Genomic DNA, 13,886 nt, shown 5'->3' with positions numbered 1-13,886 from the left:
CCGGCGGGCGGGAAGCCGACACAGCGCGGCGTTGCGAGCAGCGGCTGTGCGGTGGTAGTGTAATGGTGAGCATAGTTGCCTTCCGAGCAGTTGAGCCGCGTTCGATTCCCGGCCACCGCAACGGGCGCAAATCTATGCGTATGAGTATGTGAGCCACGTGCTGTTGAATTAACGTTTTCTTTCCGTCGTCGCTCCACGCAGGCCATCCTGTAGTATGTCCCGACTTGTCCCGACTTTGCTCGGCTGACGCGAAAGCTGACGCTTGGAATTCGCCCTTATCAAAAGGACAGGCGCTATAAACGACTGTGAGAGGTGAGGTGTAGCGAGGTACCAAAACGACAGGCAAACTGCGAAATTTTCTGCTCTCTCTTCTGAAACAAAAAATAAAAAAACCGACGCAGTCGGTAGGACTCGAACCTACGCTCCCACAGGGAATCTGATTTCTAGTCAGACGCCTTAACCACTCGGCCACGACTGCTCGTAGCTAAAGCTTCCCTCGAATCGTGAAAAATGCAACCGGTCTGCGCAGAATGTTGACAGGAAACGAACTCGGTGCACTGATTACGGCAGGGCTACCAGCGCTACGAGACGAGCCATTACGGAAGCGTTAAAATCTTCGCCCGAACAGGGATTCGAACCCTGGACACTTAGGTTAAAAGCCTAATGCTCTACCGACTGAGCTATCCGGGCTCACGCTTGTTGTGCATGGAGCGACTGCAAGCAATGTGATTAACTGGAACGCGTGTGTAGGCGTACTACGGTAATTGCTGGCTTCTGGCGCAACTGGCGACTTCACCGACTTCCCACTGACGCTGGTAGCACCCCAACAGCGGACCAGTGCCTCTTCTCCCTTTATCCCGGTGCTGACAGTAATTGCATCCTGTGCCTGCTTCCCCCGATTACGTTCGGTTGAAGCTCCGGAAGGAGGGCGACAAACGAAGGTTGGAAGGCCAAAAGATGGAGGGTCGTGTGCGCAAAAACTTCCCTTCCGGTACCGGGAATCGAACCCGGGCCTCCTGGGTGAAAGCCAGGTATCCTAGCCACTAGACCACACCGGATTTGCTCGAGAAACGTGAGATTTACTCCCTCTCTTCTCGCATTTCGTGCTCAATCCGGACTCAGTGTTGTTCTCTGTTTGCGAGCATTTTTGCGCGTGCAGACTGGCATGGCGCACAGCTCGAAACTGTCTATTCATTGCTGTTTGCATCATATTTCACTCATAACAGGGGAGGAGAATGATCAAAGTTGTACCTTGCCATAATTGGAAGTAAACATTGTGACGCTGAGGCGTGGACTCCTTGTGGATAACAAACGACAATTAAGTTCGTTCGCTAGCAATAGCAACGCCGTTAATTCAGCCGTGATGTACAGCAAATTAAATGCCCCGGGTGAGGATCGAACTCACGACCTTAAGATTATGAGACTTACGCGCTACCTACTGCGCTACCGAGGCTCGTTGCAACCATCATCCCAGGAATCTTGGTAAGTCTCACATATTAGAGATAGACAGTTTGCGCTTTCTCAGGAATCTGTTGTGTCGCTACGCGTGCTTTCCCGACTTGCTAGAGTAAACTGCTGCCGCAGCTTTTTTAACGACGGAAAGCAGCACTGCCTGAGGTTACAGTACATCGCCCTTGCGGCACCTGAACACAGCGGCCTGTAGGGCCAGGCCGACGCTGGAGTTCAGTAACAGCACGCGGCCGTCCAAGTAGGGTCTCTTGCGTGCTGCATGTTTGGTTCTTCTCACAGCGAATCCTGCTATACATTCCTGAGGCTGGCGCACCTCAAGCGAGCAATCGGCGCGGCAGCACTATAGCGAGAACAGCAAAACGATGCATCGGCCGGGAATCGAAGCCGGGCCGCCCGCGTGGTAGTCGAACAACCTACCACTTTTTTAGTTGTTGTTCTCATTTTGTTAGTTGCATTTGTTGGGGGCGGACGTCCGATGACGTCCGTGCTTCCCGAGCATATTCCCGAGCAGCTGTCTGCAGGGAAAGTGGGATTGCCACCCAGCGACGTCGGATACAACCGAAAAAAGTGCTACACACGCGGAGTCCCCCACTACACTGCCTCAAAGCGACCGCTCGTCACTATTGTGTGAGTAACGTTGCGGCCGCGGCGACGAGCCTTGCCCAAAGACGCAGCGTGCGTGGAGGCGCTGCCCGAATGCACCCTCCTACCTCGTAAAGCGTCTACAGCTACTATCACCGTGGGCCACTGCCGGCGGGCGGGAAGCCGACACAGCGCGGCGTTGCGAGCAGCGGCTGTGCGGTGGTAGTGTAATGGTGAGCATAGTTGCCTTCCGAGCAGTTGAGCCGCGTTCGATTCCCGGCCACCGCAACGGGCGCAAATCTATGCGTATGAGTATGTGAGCCACGTGCTGTTGAATTAACGTTTTCTTTCCGTCGTCGCTCCACGCAGGCCATCCTGTAGTATGTCCCGACTTGTCCCGACTTTGCTCGGCTGACGCGAAAGCTGACGCTTGGATTTCGCCCTTATCAAAAGGACAGGCGCTATAAACGACTGTGAGAGGTGAGGTGTAGCGAGGTACCAAAACGACAGGCAAACTGCGAAATTTTCTGCTCTCTCTTCTGAAACAAAAAATAAAAAAACCGACGCAGTCGGTAGGACTCGAACCTACGCTCCCAGAGGGAATCTGATTTCTAGTCAGACGCCTTAACCACTCGGCCACGACTGCTCGTAGCTAAAGCTTCCCTCGAATCGTGAAAAATGCAACCGGTCTGCGCAGAATGTTGACAGGAAACGAACTCGGTGCACTGATTACGGCAGGGCTACCAGCGCTACGAGACGAGCCATTACGGAAGCGTTAAAATCTTCGCCCGAACAGGGATTCGAACCCTGGACACTTAGGTTAAAAGCCTAATGCTCTACCGACTGAGCTATCCGGGCTCACGCTTGTTGTGCATGGAGCGACTGCAAGCAATGTGATTAACTGGAACGCGTGTGTAGGCGTACTACGGTAATTGCTGGCTTCTGGCGCAACTGGCGACTTCACCGACTTCCCACTGACGCTGGTAGCACCCCAACAGCGGACCAGTGCCTCTTCTCCCTTTATCCCGGTGCTGACAGTAATTGCATCCTGTGCCTGCTTCCCCCGATTACGTTCGGTTGAAGCTCCGGAAGGAGGGCGACAAACGAAGGTTGGAAGGCCAAAAGATGGAGGGTCGTGTGCGCAAAAACTTCCCTTCCGGTACCGGGAATCGAACCCGGGCCTCCTGGGTGAAAGCCAGGTATCCTAGCCACTAGACCACACCGGATTTGCTCGAGAAACGTGAGATTTACTCCCTCTCTTCTCGCATTTCGTGCTCAATCCGGACTCAGTGTTGTTCTCTGTTTGCGAGCATTTTTGCGCGTGCAGACTGGCATGGCGCACAGCTCGAAACTGTCTATTCATTGCTGTTTGCATCATATTTCACTCATAACAGGGGAGGAGAATGATCAAAGTTGTACCTTGCCATAATTGGAAGTAAACATTGTGACGCTGAGGCGTGGACTCCTTGTGGATAACAAACGACAATTAAGTTCGTTCGCTAGCAATAGCAACGCCGTTAATTCAGCCGTGATGTACAGCAAATTAAATGCCCCGGGTGAGGATCGAACTCACGACCTTAAGATTATGAGACTTACGCGCTACCTACTGCGCTACCGAGGCTCGTTGCAACCATCATCCCAGGAATCTTGGTAAGTCTCACATATTAGAGATAGACAGTTTGCGCTTTCTCAGGAATCTGTTGTGTCGCTACGCGTGCTTTCCCGACTTGCTAGAGTAAACTGCTGCCGCAGCTTTTTTAACGACGGAAAGCAGCACTGCCTGAGGTTACAGTACATCGCCCTTGCGGCACCTGAACACAGCGGCCTGTAGGGCCAGGCCGACGCTGGAGTTCAGTAACAGCACGCGGCCGTCCAAGTAGGGTCTCTTGCGTGCTGCATGTTTGGTTCTTCTCACAGCGAATCCTGCTATACATTCCTGAGGCTGGCGCACCTCAAGCGAGCAATCGGCGCGGCAGCACTATAGCGAGAACAGCAAAACGATGCATCGGCCGGGAATCGAAGCCGGGCCGCCCGCGTGGTAGTCGAACAACCTACCACTTTTTTAGTTGTTGTTCTCATTTTGTTAGTTGCATTTGTTGGGGGCGGACGTCCGATGACGTCCGTGCTTCCCGAGCATATTCCCGAGCAGCTGTCTGCAGGGAAAGTGGGATTGCCACCCAGCGACGTCGGATACAACCGAAAAAAGTGCTACACACGCGGAGTCCCCCACTACACTGCCTCAAAGCGACCGCTCGTCACTATTGTGTGAGTAACGTTGCGGCCGCGGCGACGAGCCTTGCCCAAAGACGCAGCGTGCGTGGAGGCGCTGCCCGAATGCACCCTCCTACCTCGTAAAGCGTCTACAGCTACTATCACCGTGGGCCACTGCCGGCGGGCGGGAAGCCGACACAGCGCGGCGTTGCGAGCAGCGGCTGTGCGGTGGTAGTGTAATGGTGAGCATAGTTGCCTTCCGAGCAGTTGAGCCGCGTTCGATTCCCGGCCACCGCAACGGGCGCAAATCTATGCGTATGAGTATGTGAGCCACGTGCTGTTGAATTAACGTTTTCTTTCCGTCGTCGCTCCACGCAGGCCATCCTGTAGTATGTCCCGACTTGTCCCGACTTTGCTCGGCTGACGCGAAAGCTGACGCTTGGATTTCGCCCTTATCAAAAGGACAGGCGCTATAAACGACTGTGAGAGGTGAGGTGTAGCGAGGTACCAAAACGACAGGCAAACTGCGAAATTTTCTGCTCTCTCTTCTGAAACAAAAAATAAAAAAACCGACGCAGTCGGTAGGACTCGAACCTACGCTCCCAGAGGGAATCTGATTTCTAGTCAGACGCCTTAACCACTCGGCCACGACTGCTCGTAGCTAAAGCTTCCCTCGAATCGTGAAAAATGCAACCGGTCTGCGCAGAATGTTGACAGGAAACGAACTCGGTGCACTGATTACGGCAGGGCTACCAGCGCTACGAGACGAGCCATTACGGAAGCGTTAAAATCTTCGCCCGAACAGGGATTCGAACCCTGGACACTTAGGTTAAAAGCCTAATGCTCTACCGACTGAGCTATCCGGGCTCACGCTTGTTGTGCATGGAGCGACTGCAAGCAATGTGAATAACTGGAACGCGTGTGTAGGCGTACTACGGTAATTGCTGGCTTCTGGCGCAACTGGCGACTTCACCGACTTCCCACTGACGCTGGTAGCACCCCAACAGCGGACCAGTGCCTCTTCTCCCTTTATCCCGGTGCTGACAGTAATTGCATCCTGTGCCTGCTTCCCCCGATTACGTTCGGTTGAAGCTCCGGAAGGAGGGCGACAAACGAAGGTTGGAAGGCCAAAAGATGGAGGGTCGTGTGCGCAAAAACTTCCCTTCCGGTACCGGGAATCGAACCCGGGCCTCCTGGGTGAAAGCCAGGTATCCTAGCCACTAGACCACACCGGATTTGCTCGAGAAACGTGAGATTTACTCCCTCTCTTCTCGCATTTCGTGCTCAATCCGGACTCAGTGTTGTTCTCTGTTTGCGAGCATTTTTGCGCGTGCAGACTGGCATGGCGCACAGCTCGAAACTGTCTATTCATTGCTGTTTGCATCATATTTCACTCATAACAGGGGAGGAGAATGATCAAAGTTGTACCTTGCCATAATTGGAAGTAAACATTGTGACGCTGAGGCGTGGACTCCTTGTGGATAACAAACGACAATTAAGTTCGTTCGCTAGCAATAGCAACGCCGTTAATTCAGCCGTGATGTACAGCAAATTAAATGCCCCGGGTGAGGATCGAACTCACGACCTTAAGATTATGAGACTTACGCGCTACCTACTGCGCTACCGAGGCTCGTTGCAACCATCATCCCAGGAATCTTGGTAAGTCTCACATATTAGAGATAGACAGTTTGCGCTTTCTCAGGAATCTGTTGTGTCGCTACGCGTGCTTTCCCGACTTGCTAGAGTAAACTGCTGCCGCAGCTTTTTTAACGACGGAAAGCAGCACTGCCTGAGGTTACAGTACATCGCCCTTGCGGCACCTGAACACAGCGGCCTGTAGGGCCAGGCCGACGCTGGAGTTCAGTAACAGCACGCGGCCGTCCAAGTAGGGTCTCTTGCGTGCTGCATGTTTGGTTCTTCTCACAGCGAATCCTGCTATACATTCCTGAGGCTGGCGCACCTCAAGCGAGCAATCGGCGCGGCAGCACTATAGCGAGAACAGCAAAACGATGCATCGGCCGGGAATCGAAGCCGGGCCGCCCGCGTGGTAGTCGAACAACCTACCACTTTTTTAGTTGTTGTTCTCATTTTGTTAGTTGCATTTGTTGGGGGCGGACGTCCGATGACGTCCGTGCTTCCCGAGCATATTCCCGAGCAGCTGTCTGCAGGGAAAGTGGGATTGCCACCCAGCGACGTCGGATACAACCGAAAAAAGTGCTACACACGCGGAGTCCCCCACTACACTGCCTCAAAGCGACCGCTCGTCACTATTGTGTGAGTAACGTTGCGGCCGCGGCGACGAGCCTTGCCCAAAGACGCAGCGTGCGTGGAGGTGCTGCCCGAATGCACCCTCCTACCTCGTAAAGCGTCTACAGCTACTATCACCGTGGGCCACTGCCGGCGGGCGGGAAGCCGACACAGCGCGGCGTTGCGAGCAGCGGCTGTGCGGTGGTAGTGTAATGGTGAGCATAGTTGCCTTCCGAGCAGTTGAGCCGCGTTCGATTCCCGGCCACCGCAACGGGCGCAAATCTATGCGTATGAGTATGTGAGCCACGTGCTGTTGAATTAACGTTTTCTTTCCGTCGTCGCTCCACGCAGGCCATCCTGTAGTATGTCCCGACTTGTCCCGACTTTGCTCGGCTGACGCGAAAGCTGACGCTTGGATTTCGCCCTTATCAAAAGGACAGGCGCTATAAACGACTGTGAGAGGTGAGGTGTAGCGAGGTACCAAAACGACAGGCAAACTGCGAAATTTTCTGCTCTCTCTTCTGAAACAAAAAATAAAAAAACCGACGCAGTCGGTAGGACTCGAACCTACGCTCCCAGAGGGAATCTGATTTCTAGTCAGACGCCTTAACCACTCGGCCACGACTGCTCGTAGCTAAAGCTTCCCTCGAATCGTGAAAAATGCAACCGGTCTGCGCAGAATGTTGACAGGAAACGAACTCGGTGCACTGATTACGGCAGGGCTACCAGCGCTACGAGACGAGCCATTACGGAAGCGTTAAAATCTTCGCCCGAACAGGGATTCGAACCCTGGACACTTAGGTTAAAAGCCTAATGCTCTACCGACTGAGCTATCCGGGCTCACGCTTGTTGTGCATGGAGCGACTGCAAGCAATGTGAATAACTGGAACGCGTGTGTAGGCGTACTACGGTAATTGCTGGCTTCTGGCGCAACTGGCGACTTCACCGACTTCCCACTGACGCTGGTAGCACCCCAACAGCGGACCAGTGCCTCTTCTCCCTTTATCCCGGTGCTGACAGTAATTGCATCCTGTGCCTGCTTCCCCCGATTACGTTCGGTTGAAGCTCCGGAAGGAGGGCGACAAACGAAGGTTGGAAGGCCAAAAGATGGAGGGTCGTGTGCGCAAAAACTTCCCTTCCGGTACCGGGAATCGAACCCGGGCCTCCTGGGTGAAAGCCAGGTATCCTAGCCACTAGACCACACCGGATTTGCTCGAGAAACGTGAGATTTACTCCCTCTCTTCTCGCATTTCGTGCTCAATCCGGACTCAGTGTTGTTCTCTGTTTGCGAGCATTTTTGCGCGTGCAGACTGGCATGGCGCACAGCTCGAAACTGTCTATTCATTGCTGTTTGCATCATATTTCACTCATAACAGGGGAGGAGAATGATCAAAGTTGTACCTTGCCATAATTGGAAGTAAACATTGTGACGCTGAGGCGTGGACTCCTTGTGGATAACAAACGACAATTAAGTTCGTTCGCTAGCAATAGCAACGCCGTTAATTCAGCCGTGATGTACAGCAAATTAAATGCCCCGGGTGAGGATCGAACTCACGACCTTAAGATTATGAGACTTACGCGCTACCTACTGCGCTACCGAGGCTCGTTGCAACCATCATCCCAGGAATCTTGGTAAGTCTCACATATTAGAGATAGACAGTTTGCGCTTTCTCAGGAATCTGTTGTGTCGCTACGCGTGCTTTCCCGACTTGCTAGAGTAAACTGCTGCCGCAGCTTTTTTAACGACGGAAAGCAGCACTGCCTGAGGTTACAGTACATCGCCCTTGCGGCACCTGAACACAGCGGCCTGTAGGGCCAGGCCGACGCTGGAGTTCAGTAACAGCACGCGGCCGTCCAAGTAGGGTCTCTTGCGTGCTGCATGTTTGGTTCTTCTCACAGCGAATCCTGCTATACATTCCTGAGGCTGGCGCACCTCAAGCGAGCAATCGGCGCGGCAGCACTATAGCGAGAACAGCAAAACGATGCATCGGCCGGGAATCGAAGCCGGGCCGCCCGCGTGGTAGTCGAACAACCTACCACTTTTTTAGTTGTTGTTCTCATTTTGTTAGTTGCATTTGTTGGGGGCGGACGTCCGATGACGTCCGTGCTTCCCGAGCATATTCCCGAGCAGCTGTCTGCAGGGAAAGTGGGATTGCCACCCAGCGACGTCGGATACAACCGAAAAAAGTGCTACACACGCGGAGTCCCCCACTACACTGCCTCAAAGCGACCGCTCGTCACTATTGTGTGAGTAACGTTGCGGCCGCGGCGACGAGCCTTGCCCAAAGACGCAGCGTGCGTGGAGGCGCTGCCCGAATGCACCCTCCTACCTCGTAAAGCGTCTACAGCTACTATCACCGTGGGCCACTGCCGGCGAGCGGGAAGCCGACACAGCGCGGCGTTGCGAGCAGCGGCTGTGCGGTGGTAGTGTAATGGTGAGCATAGTTGCCTTCCGAGCAGTTGAGCCGCGTTCGATTCCCGGCCACCGCAACGGGCGCAAATCTATGCGTATGAGTATGTGAGCCACGTGCTGTTGAATTAACGTTTTCTTTCCGTCGTCGCTCCACGCAGGCCATCCTGTAGTATGTCCCGACTTGTCCCGACTTTGCTCGGCTGACGCGAAAGCTGACGCTTGGATTTCGCCCTTATCAAAAGGACAGGCGCTATAAACGACTGTGAGAGGTGAGGTGTAGCGAGGTACCAAAACGACAGGCAAACTGCGAAATTTTCTGCTCTCTCTTCTGAAACAAAAAATAAAAAAACCGACGCAGTCGGTAGGACTCGAACCTACGCTCCCACAGGGAATCTGATTTCTAGTCAGACGCCTTAACCACTCGGCCACGACTGCTCGTAGCTAAAGCTTCCCTCGAATCGTGAAAAATGCAACCGGTCTGCGCAGAATGTTGACAGGAAACGAACTCGGTGCACTGATTACGGCAGGGCTACCAGCGCTACGAGACGAGCCATTACGGAAGCGTTAAAATCTTCGCCCGAACAGGGATTCGAACCCTGGACACTTAGGTTAAAAGCCTAATGCTCTACCGACTGAGCTATCCGGGCTCACGCTTGTTGTGCATGGAGCGACTGCAAGCAATGTGAATAACTGGAACGCGTGTGTAGGCGTACTACGGTAATTGCTGGCTTCTGGCGCAACTGGCGACTTCACCGACTTCCCACTGACGCTGGTAGCACCCCAACAGCGGACCAGTGCCTCTTCTCCCTTTATCCCGGTGCTGACAGTAATTGCATCCTGTGCCTGCTTCCCCCGATTACGTTCGGTTGAAGCTCCGGAAGGAGGGCGACAAACGAAGGTTGGAAGGCCAAAAGATGGAGGGTCGTGTGCGCAAAAACTTCCCTTCCGGTACCGGGAATCGAACCCGGGCCTCCTGGGTGAAAGCCAGGTATCCTAGCCACTAGACCACACCGGATTTGCTCGAGAAACGTGAGATTTACTCCCTCTCTTCTCGCATTTCGTGCTCAATCCGGACTCAGTGTTGTTCTCTGTTTGCGAGCATTTTTGCGCGTGCAGACTGGCATGGCGCACAGCTCGAAACTGTCTATTCATTGCTGTTTGCATCATATTTCACTCATAACAGGGGAGGAGAATGATCAAAGTTGTACCTTGCCATAATTGGAAGTAAACATTGTGACGCTGAGGCGTGGACTCCTTGTGGATAACAAACGACAATTAAGTTCGTTCGCTAGCAATAGCAACGCCGTTAATTCAGCCGTGATGTACAGCAAATTAAATGCCCCGGGTGAGGATCGAACTCACGACCTTAAGATTATGAGACTTACGCGCTACCTACTGCGCTACCGAGGCTCGTTGCAACCATCATCCCAGGAATCTTGGTAAGTCTCACATATTAGAGATAGACAGTTTGCGCTTTCTCAGGAATCTGTTGTGTCGCTACGCGTGCTTTCCCGACTTGCTAGAGTAAACTGCTGCCGCAGCTTTTTTAACGACGGAAAGCAGCACTGCCTGAGGTTACAGTACATCGCCCTTGCGGCACCTGAACACAGCGGCCTGTAGGGCCAGGCCGACGCTGGAGTTCAGTAACAGCACGCGGCCGTCCAAGTAGGGTCTCTTGCGTGCTGCATGTTTGGTTCTTCTCACAGCGAATCCTGCTATACATTCCTGAGGCTGGCGCACCTCAAGCGAGCAATCGGCGCGGCAGCACTATAGCGAGAACAGCAAAACGATGCATCGGCCGGGAATCGAAGCCGGGCCGCCCGCGTGGTAGTCGAACAACCTACCACTTTTTTAGTTGTTGTTCTCATTTTGTTAGTTGCATTTGTTGGGGGCGGACGTCCGATGACGTCCGTGCTTCCCGAGCATATTCCCGAGCAGCTGTCTGCAGGGAAAGTGGGATTGCCACCCAGCGACGTCGGATACAACCGAAAAAAGTGCTACACACGCGGAGTCCCCCACTACACTGCCTCAAAGCGACCGCTCGTCACTATTGTGTGAGTAACGTTGCGGCCGCGGCGACGAGCCTTGCCCAAAGACGCAGCGTGCGTGGAGGTGCTGCCCGAATGCACCCTCCTACCTCGTAAAGCGTCTACAGCTACTATCACCGTGGGCCACTGCCGGCGGGCGGGAAGCCGACACAGCGCGGCGTTGCGAGCAGCGGCTGTGCGGTGGTAGTGTAATGGTGAGCATAGTTGCCTTCCGAGCAGTTGAGCCGCGTTCGATTCCCGGCCACCGCAACGGGCGCAAATCTATGCGTATGAGTATGTGAGCCACGTGCTGTTGAATTAACGTTTTCTTTCCGTCGTCGCTCCACGCAGGCCATCCTGTAGTATGTCCCGACTTGTCCCGACTTTGCTCGGCTGACGCGAAAGCTGACGCTTGGATTTCGCCCTTATCAAAAGGACAGGCGCTATAAACGACTGTGAGAGGTGAGGTGTAGCGAGGTACCAAAACGACAGGCAAACTGCGAAATTTTCTGCTCTCTCTTCTGAAACAAAAAATAAAAAAACCGACGCAGTCGGTAGGACTCGAACCTACGCTCCCAGAGGGAATCTGATTTCTAGTCAGACGCCTTAACCACTCGGCCACGACTGCTCGTAGCTAAAGCTTCCCTCGAATCGTGAAAAATGCAACCGGTCTGCGCAGAATGTTGACAGGAAACGAACTCGGTGCACTGATTACGGCAGGGCTACCAGCGCTACGAGACGAGCCATTACGGAAGCGTTAAAATCTTCGCCCGAACAGGGATTCGAACCCTGGACACTTAGGTTAAAAGCCTAATGCTCTACCGACTGAGCTATCCGGGCTCACGCTTGTTGTGCATGGAGCGACTGCAAGCAATGTGAATAACTGGAACGCGTGTGTAGGCGTACTACGGTAATTGCTGGCTTCTGGCGCAACTGGCGACTTCACCGACTTCCCACTGACGCTGGTAGCACCCCAACAGCGGACCAGTGCCTCTTCTCCCTTTATCCCGGTGCTGACAGTAATTGCATCCTGTGCCTGCTTCCCCCGATTACGTTCGGTTGAAGCTCCGGAAGGAGGGCGACAAACGAAGGTTGGAAGGCCAAAAGATGGAGGGTCGTGTGCGCAAAAACTTCCCTTCCGGTACCGGGAATCGAACCCGGGCCTCCTGGGTGAAAGCCAGGTATCCTAGCCACTAGACCACACCGGATTTGCTCGAGAAACGTGAGATTTACTCCCTCTCTTCTCGCATTTCGTGCTCAATCCGGACTCAGTGTTGTTCTCTGTTTGCGAGCATTTTTGCGCGTGCAGACTGGCATGGCGCACAGCTCGAAACTGTCTATTCATTGCTGTTTGCATCATATTTCACTCATAACAGGGGAGGAGAATGATCAAAGTTGTACCTTGCCATAATTGGAAGTAAACATTGTGACGCTGAGGCGTGGACTCCTTGTGGATAACAAACGACAATTAAGTTCGTTCGCTAGCAATAGCAACGCCGTTAATTCAGCCGTGATGTACAGCAAATTAAATGCCCCGGGTGAGGATCGAACTCACGACCTTAAGATTATGAGACTTACGCGCTACCTACTGCGCTACCGAGGCTCGTTGCAACCATCATCCCAGGAATCTTGGTAAGTCTCACATATTAGAGATAGACAGTTTGCGCTTTCTCAGGAATCTGTTGTGTCGCTACGCGTGCTTTCCCGACTTGCTAGAGTAAACTGCTGCCGCAGCTTTTTTAACGACGGAAAGCAGCACTGCCTGAGGTTACAGTACATCGCCCTTGCGGCACCTGAACACAGCGGCCTGTAGGGCCAGGCCGACGCTGGAGTTCAGTAACAGCACGCGGCCGTCCAAGTAGGGTCTCTTGCGTGCTGCATGTTTGGTTCTTCTCACAGCGAATCCTGCTATACATTCCTGAGGCTGGCGCACCTCAAGCGAGCAATCGGCGCGGCAGCACTATAGCGAGAACAGCAAAACGATGCATCGGCCGGGAATCGAAGCCGGGCCGCCCGCGTGGTAGTCGAACAACCTACCACTTTTTTAGTTGTTGTTCTCATTTTGTTAGTTGCATTTGTTGGGGGCGGACGTCCGATGACGTCCGTGCTTCCCGAGCATATTCCCGAGCAGCTGTCTGCAGGGAAAGTGGGATTGCCACCCAGCGACGTCGGATACAACCGAAAAAAGTGCTACACACGCGGAGTCCCCCACTACACTGCCTCAAAGCGACCGCTCGTCACTATTGTGTGAGTAACGTTGCGGCCGCGGCGACGAGCCTTGCCCAAAGACGCAGCGTGCGTGGAGGCGCTGCCCGAATGCACCCTCCTACCTCGTAAAGCGTCTACAGCTACTATCACCGTGGGCCACTGCCGGCGGGCGGGAAGCCGACACAGCGCGGCGTTGCGAGCAGCGGCTGTGCGGTGGTAGTGTAATGGTGAGCATAGTTGCCTTCCGAGCAGTTGAGCCGCGTTCGATTCCCGGCCACCGCAACGGGCGCAAATCTATGCGTATGAGTATGTGAGCCACGTGCTGTTGAATTAACGTTTTCTTTCCGTCGTCGCTCCACGCAGGCCATCCTGTAGTATGTCCCGACTTGTCCCGACTTTGCTCGGCTGACGCGAAAGCTGACGCTTGGAATTCGCCCTTATCAAAAGGACAGGCGCTATAAACGACTGTGAGAGGTGAGGTGTAGCGAGGTACCAAAACGACAGGCAAACTGCGAAATTTTCTGCTCTCTCTTCTGAAACAAAAAATAAAAAAACCGACGCAGTTGGTGGGACTCGAACCTACGCTCCCAGAGGGAATCTGATTTCTAGTCAGACGCCTTAACCACTCGGCCACGACTGCTCGTAGCTAAAGCTTCCCTCGAATCGTGAAAAATGCAACCGGTCTGCGCAGAATGTTGACAGGAAACGAACTCGGTGCACTGATTACG

The 13,886-nt window shown here is 53.7% G+C and overlaps 32 non-coding genes across 32 annotated transcripts; 7 read left to right on the top strand and 25 right to left on the bottom strand.

Moving 5' to 3' along the window:
* The first annotated feature begins 48 nt into the window (after window positions 1-48).
* On the top strand, window positions 49-120 carry Trnag-ucc (transfer RNA glycine (anticodon UCC)). Its single transcript has one exon. It is a non-coding gene; the product is annotated as a tRNA-Gly (tRNA).
* A 276-nt stretch (window positions 121-396) lies between these two features.
* Trnas-aga (transfer RNA serine (anticodon AGA)) lies at window positions 397-478 on the bottom strand. The gene has a single exon. It is a non-coding gene; the product is annotated as a tRNA-Ser (tRNA).
* A 139-nt stretch (window positions 479-617) lies between these two features.
* On the bottom strand, window positions 618-690 carry Trnak-uuu (transfer RNA lysine (anticodon UUU)). Its single transcript has one exon. It is a non-coding gene; the product is annotated as a tRNA-Lys (tRNA).
* A 296-nt stretch (window positions 691-986) lies between these two features.
* Window positions 987-1,058, bottom strand: Trnae-uuc (transfer RNA glutamic acid (anticodon UUC)). Its single transcript has one exon. It is a non-coding gene; the product is annotated as a tRNA-Glu (tRNA).
* Window positions 1,059-1,380: 322 nt separating this feature from the next.
* Trnam-cau (transfer RNA methionine (anticodon CAU)) lies at window positions 1,381-1,453 on the bottom strand. Its single transcript has one exon. It is a non-coding gene; the product is annotated as a tRNA-Met (tRNA).
* An 815-nt stretch (window positions 1,454-2,268) lies between these two features.
* Window positions 2,269-2,340, top strand: Trnag-ucc (transfer RNA glycine (anticodon UCC)). Its single transcript has one exon. It is a non-coding gene; the product is annotated as a tRNA-Gly (tRNA).
* Window positions 2,341-2,616: 276 nt separating this feature from the next.
* Window positions 2,617-2,698, bottom strand: Trnas-aga (transfer RNA serine (anticodon AGA)). The gene has a single exon. It is a non-coding gene; the product is annotated as a tRNA-Ser (tRNA).
* A 139-nt stretch (window positions 2,699-2,837) lies between these two features.
* Trnak-uuu (transfer RNA lysine (anticodon UUU)) lies at window positions 2,838-2,910 on the bottom strand. The gene has a single exon. It is a non-coding gene; the product is annotated as a tRNA-Lys (tRNA).
* Window positions 2,911-3,206: 296 nt separating this feature from the next.
* Trnae-uuc (transfer RNA glutamic acid (anticodon UUC)) lies at window positions 3,207-3,278 on the bottom strand. The gene has a single exon. It is a non-coding gene; the product is annotated as a tRNA-Glu (tRNA).
* A 322-nt stretch (window positions 3,279-3,600) lies between these two features.
* Window positions 3,601-3,673, bottom strand: Trnam-cau (transfer RNA methionine (anticodon CAU)). The gene has a single exon. It is a non-coding gene; the product is annotated as a tRNA-Met (tRNA).
* An 815-nt stretch (window positions 3,674-4,488) lies between these two features.
* On the top strand, window positions 4,489-4,560 carry Trnag-ucc (transfer RNA glycine (anticodon UCC)). Its single transcript has one exon. It is a non-coding gene; the product is annotated as a tRNA-Gly (tRNA).
* Window positions 4,561-4,836: 276 nt separating this feature from the next.
* On the bottom strand, window positions 4,837-4,918 carry Trnas-aga (transfer RNA serine (anticodon AGA)). Its single transcript has one exon. It is a non-coding gene; the product is annotated as a tRNA-Ser (tRNA).
* A 139-nt stretch (window positions 4,919-5,057) lies between these two features.
* On the bottom strand, window positions 5,058-5,130 carry Trnak-uuu (transfer RNA lysine (anticodon UUU)). The gene has a single exon. It is a non-coding gene; the product is annotated as a tRNA-Lys (tRNA).
* Window positions 5,131-5,426: 296 nt separating this feature from the next.
* Window positions 5,427-5,498, bottom strand: Trnae-uuc (transfer RNA glutamic acid (anticodon UUC)). The gene has a single exon. It is a non-coding gene; the product is annotated as a tRNA-Glu (tRNA).
* A 322-nt stretch (window positions 5,499-5,820) lies between these two features.
* Window positions 5,821-5,893, bottom strand: Trnam-cau (transfer RNA methionine (anticodon CAU)). Its single transcript has one exon. It is a non-coding gene; the product is annotated as a tRNA-Met (tRNA).
* An 815-nt stretch (window positions 5,894-6,708) lies between these two features.
* Trnag-ucc (transfer RNA glycine (anticodon UCC)) lies at window positions 6,709-6,780 on the top strand. The gene has a single exon. It is a non-coding gene; the product is annotated as a tRNA-Gly (tRNA).
* A 276-nt stretch (window positions 6,781-7,056) lies between these two features.
* Window positions 7,057-7,138, bottom strand: Trnas-aga (transfer RNA serine (anticodon AGA)). The gene has a single exon. It is a non-coding gene; the product is annotated as a tRNA-Ser (tRNA).
* Window positions 7,139-7,277: 139 nt separating this feature from the next.
* On the bottom strand, window positions 7,278-7,350 carry Trnak-uuu (transfer RNA lysine (anticodon UUU)). Its single transcript has one exon. It is a non-coding gene; the product is annotated as a tRNA-Lys (tRNA).
* Window positions 7,351-7,646: 296 nt separating this feature from the next.
* Trnae-uuc (transfer RNA glutamic acid (anticodon UUC)) lies at window positions 7,647-7,718 on the bottom strand. Its single transcript has one exon. It is a non-coding gene; the product is annotated as a tRNA-Glu (tRNA).
* Window positions 7,719-8,040: 322 nt separating this feature from the next.
* On the bottom strand, window positions 8,041-8,113 carry Trnam-cau (transfer RNA methionine (anticodon CAU)). Its single transcript has one exon. It is a non-coding gene; the product is annotated as a tRNA-Met (tRNA).
* Window positions 8,114-8,928: 815 nt separating this feature from the next.
* Window positions 8,929-9,000, top strand: Trnag-ucc (transfer RNA glycine (anticodon UCC)). The gene has a single exon. It is a non-coding gene; the product is annotated as a tRNA-Gly (tRNA).
* Window positions 9,001-9,276: 276 nt separating this feature from the next.
* Window positions 9,277-9,358, bottom strand: Trnas-aga (transfer RNA serine (anticodon AGA)). Its single transcript has one exon. It is a non-coding gene; the product is annotated as a tRNA-Ser (tRNA).
* A 139-nt stretch (window positions 9,359-9,497) lies between these two features.
* Window positions 9,498-9,570, bottom strand: Trnak-uuu (transfer RNA lysine (anticodon UUU)). The gene has a single exon. It is a non-coding gene; the product is annotated as a tRNA-Lys (tRNA).
* Window positions 9,571-9,866: 296 nt separating this feature from the next.
* Trnae-uuc (transfer RNA glutamic acid (anticodon UUC)) lies at window positions 9,867-9,938 on the bottom strand. The gene has a single exon. It is a non-coding gene; the product is annotated as a tRNA-Glu (tRNA).
* A 322-nt stretch (window positions 9,939-10,260) lies between these two features.
* Trnam-cau (transfer RNA methionine (anticodon CAU)) lies at window positions 10,261-10,333 on the bottom strand. Its single transcript has one exon. It is a non-coding gene; the product is annotated as a tRNA-Met (tRNA).
* An 815-nt stretch (window positions 10,334-11,148) lies between these two features.
* On the top strand, window positions 11,149-11,220 carry Trnag-ucc (transfer RNA glycine (anticodon UCC)). Its single transcript has one exon. It is a non-coding gene; the product is annotated as a tRNA-Gly (tRNA).
* A 276-nt stretch (window positions 11,221-11,496) lies between these two features.
* Window positions 11,497-11,578, bottom strand: Trnas-aga (transfer RNA serine (anticodon AGA)). Its single transcript has one exon. It is a non-coding gene; the product is annotated as a tRNA-Ser (tRNA).
* A 139-nt stretch (window positions 11,579-11,717) lies between these two features.
* Window positions 11,718-11,790, bottom strand: Trnak-uuu (transfer RNA lysine (anticodon UUU)). Its single transcript has one exon. It is a non-coding gene; the product is annotated as a tRNA-Lys (tRNA).
* Window positions 11,791-12,086: 296 nt separating this feature from the next.
* On the bottom strand, window positions 12,087-12,158 carry Trnae-uuc (transfer RNA glutamic acid (anticodon UUC)). The gene has a single exon. It is a non-coding gene; the product is annotated as a tRNA-Glu (tRNA).
* Window positions 12,159-12,480: 322 nt separating this feature from the next.
* Window positions 12,481-12,553, bottom strand: Trnam-cau (transfer RNA methionine (anticodon CAU)). Its single transcript has one exon. It is a non-coding gene; the product is annotated as a tRNA-Met (tRNA).
* Window positions 12,554-13,368: 815 nt separating this feature from the next.
* Window positions 13,369-13,440, top strand: Trnag-ucc (transfer RNA glycine (anticodon UCC)). Its single transcript has one exon. It is a non-coding gene; the product is annotated as a tRNA-Gly (tRNA).
* Window positions 13,441-13,716: 276 nt separating this feature from the next.
* On the bottom strand, window positions 13,717-13,798 carry Trnas-aga (transfer RNA serine (anticodon AGA)). Its single transcript has one exon. It is a non-coding gene; the product is annotated as a tRNA-Ser (tRNA).
* Between the last annotated feature and the right edge of the window lie 88 nt (window positions 13,799-13,886).

The sequence above is a fragment of the Schistocerca cancellata genome, unplaced genomic scaffold (assembly GCF_023864275.1).
Source record: "Schistocerca cancellata isolate TAMUIC-IGC-003103 unplaced genomic scaffold, iqSchCanc2.1 HiC_scaffold_411, whole genome shotgun sequence".
Lineage (NCBI taxonomy): Eukaryota > Metazoa > Arthropoda > Insecta > Orthoptera > Acrididae > Schistocerca > Schistocerca cancellata.
Note: the sequence above shows the minus strand (reverse complement) of the source record. Positions and strands in the feature narration are given on the sequence as shown.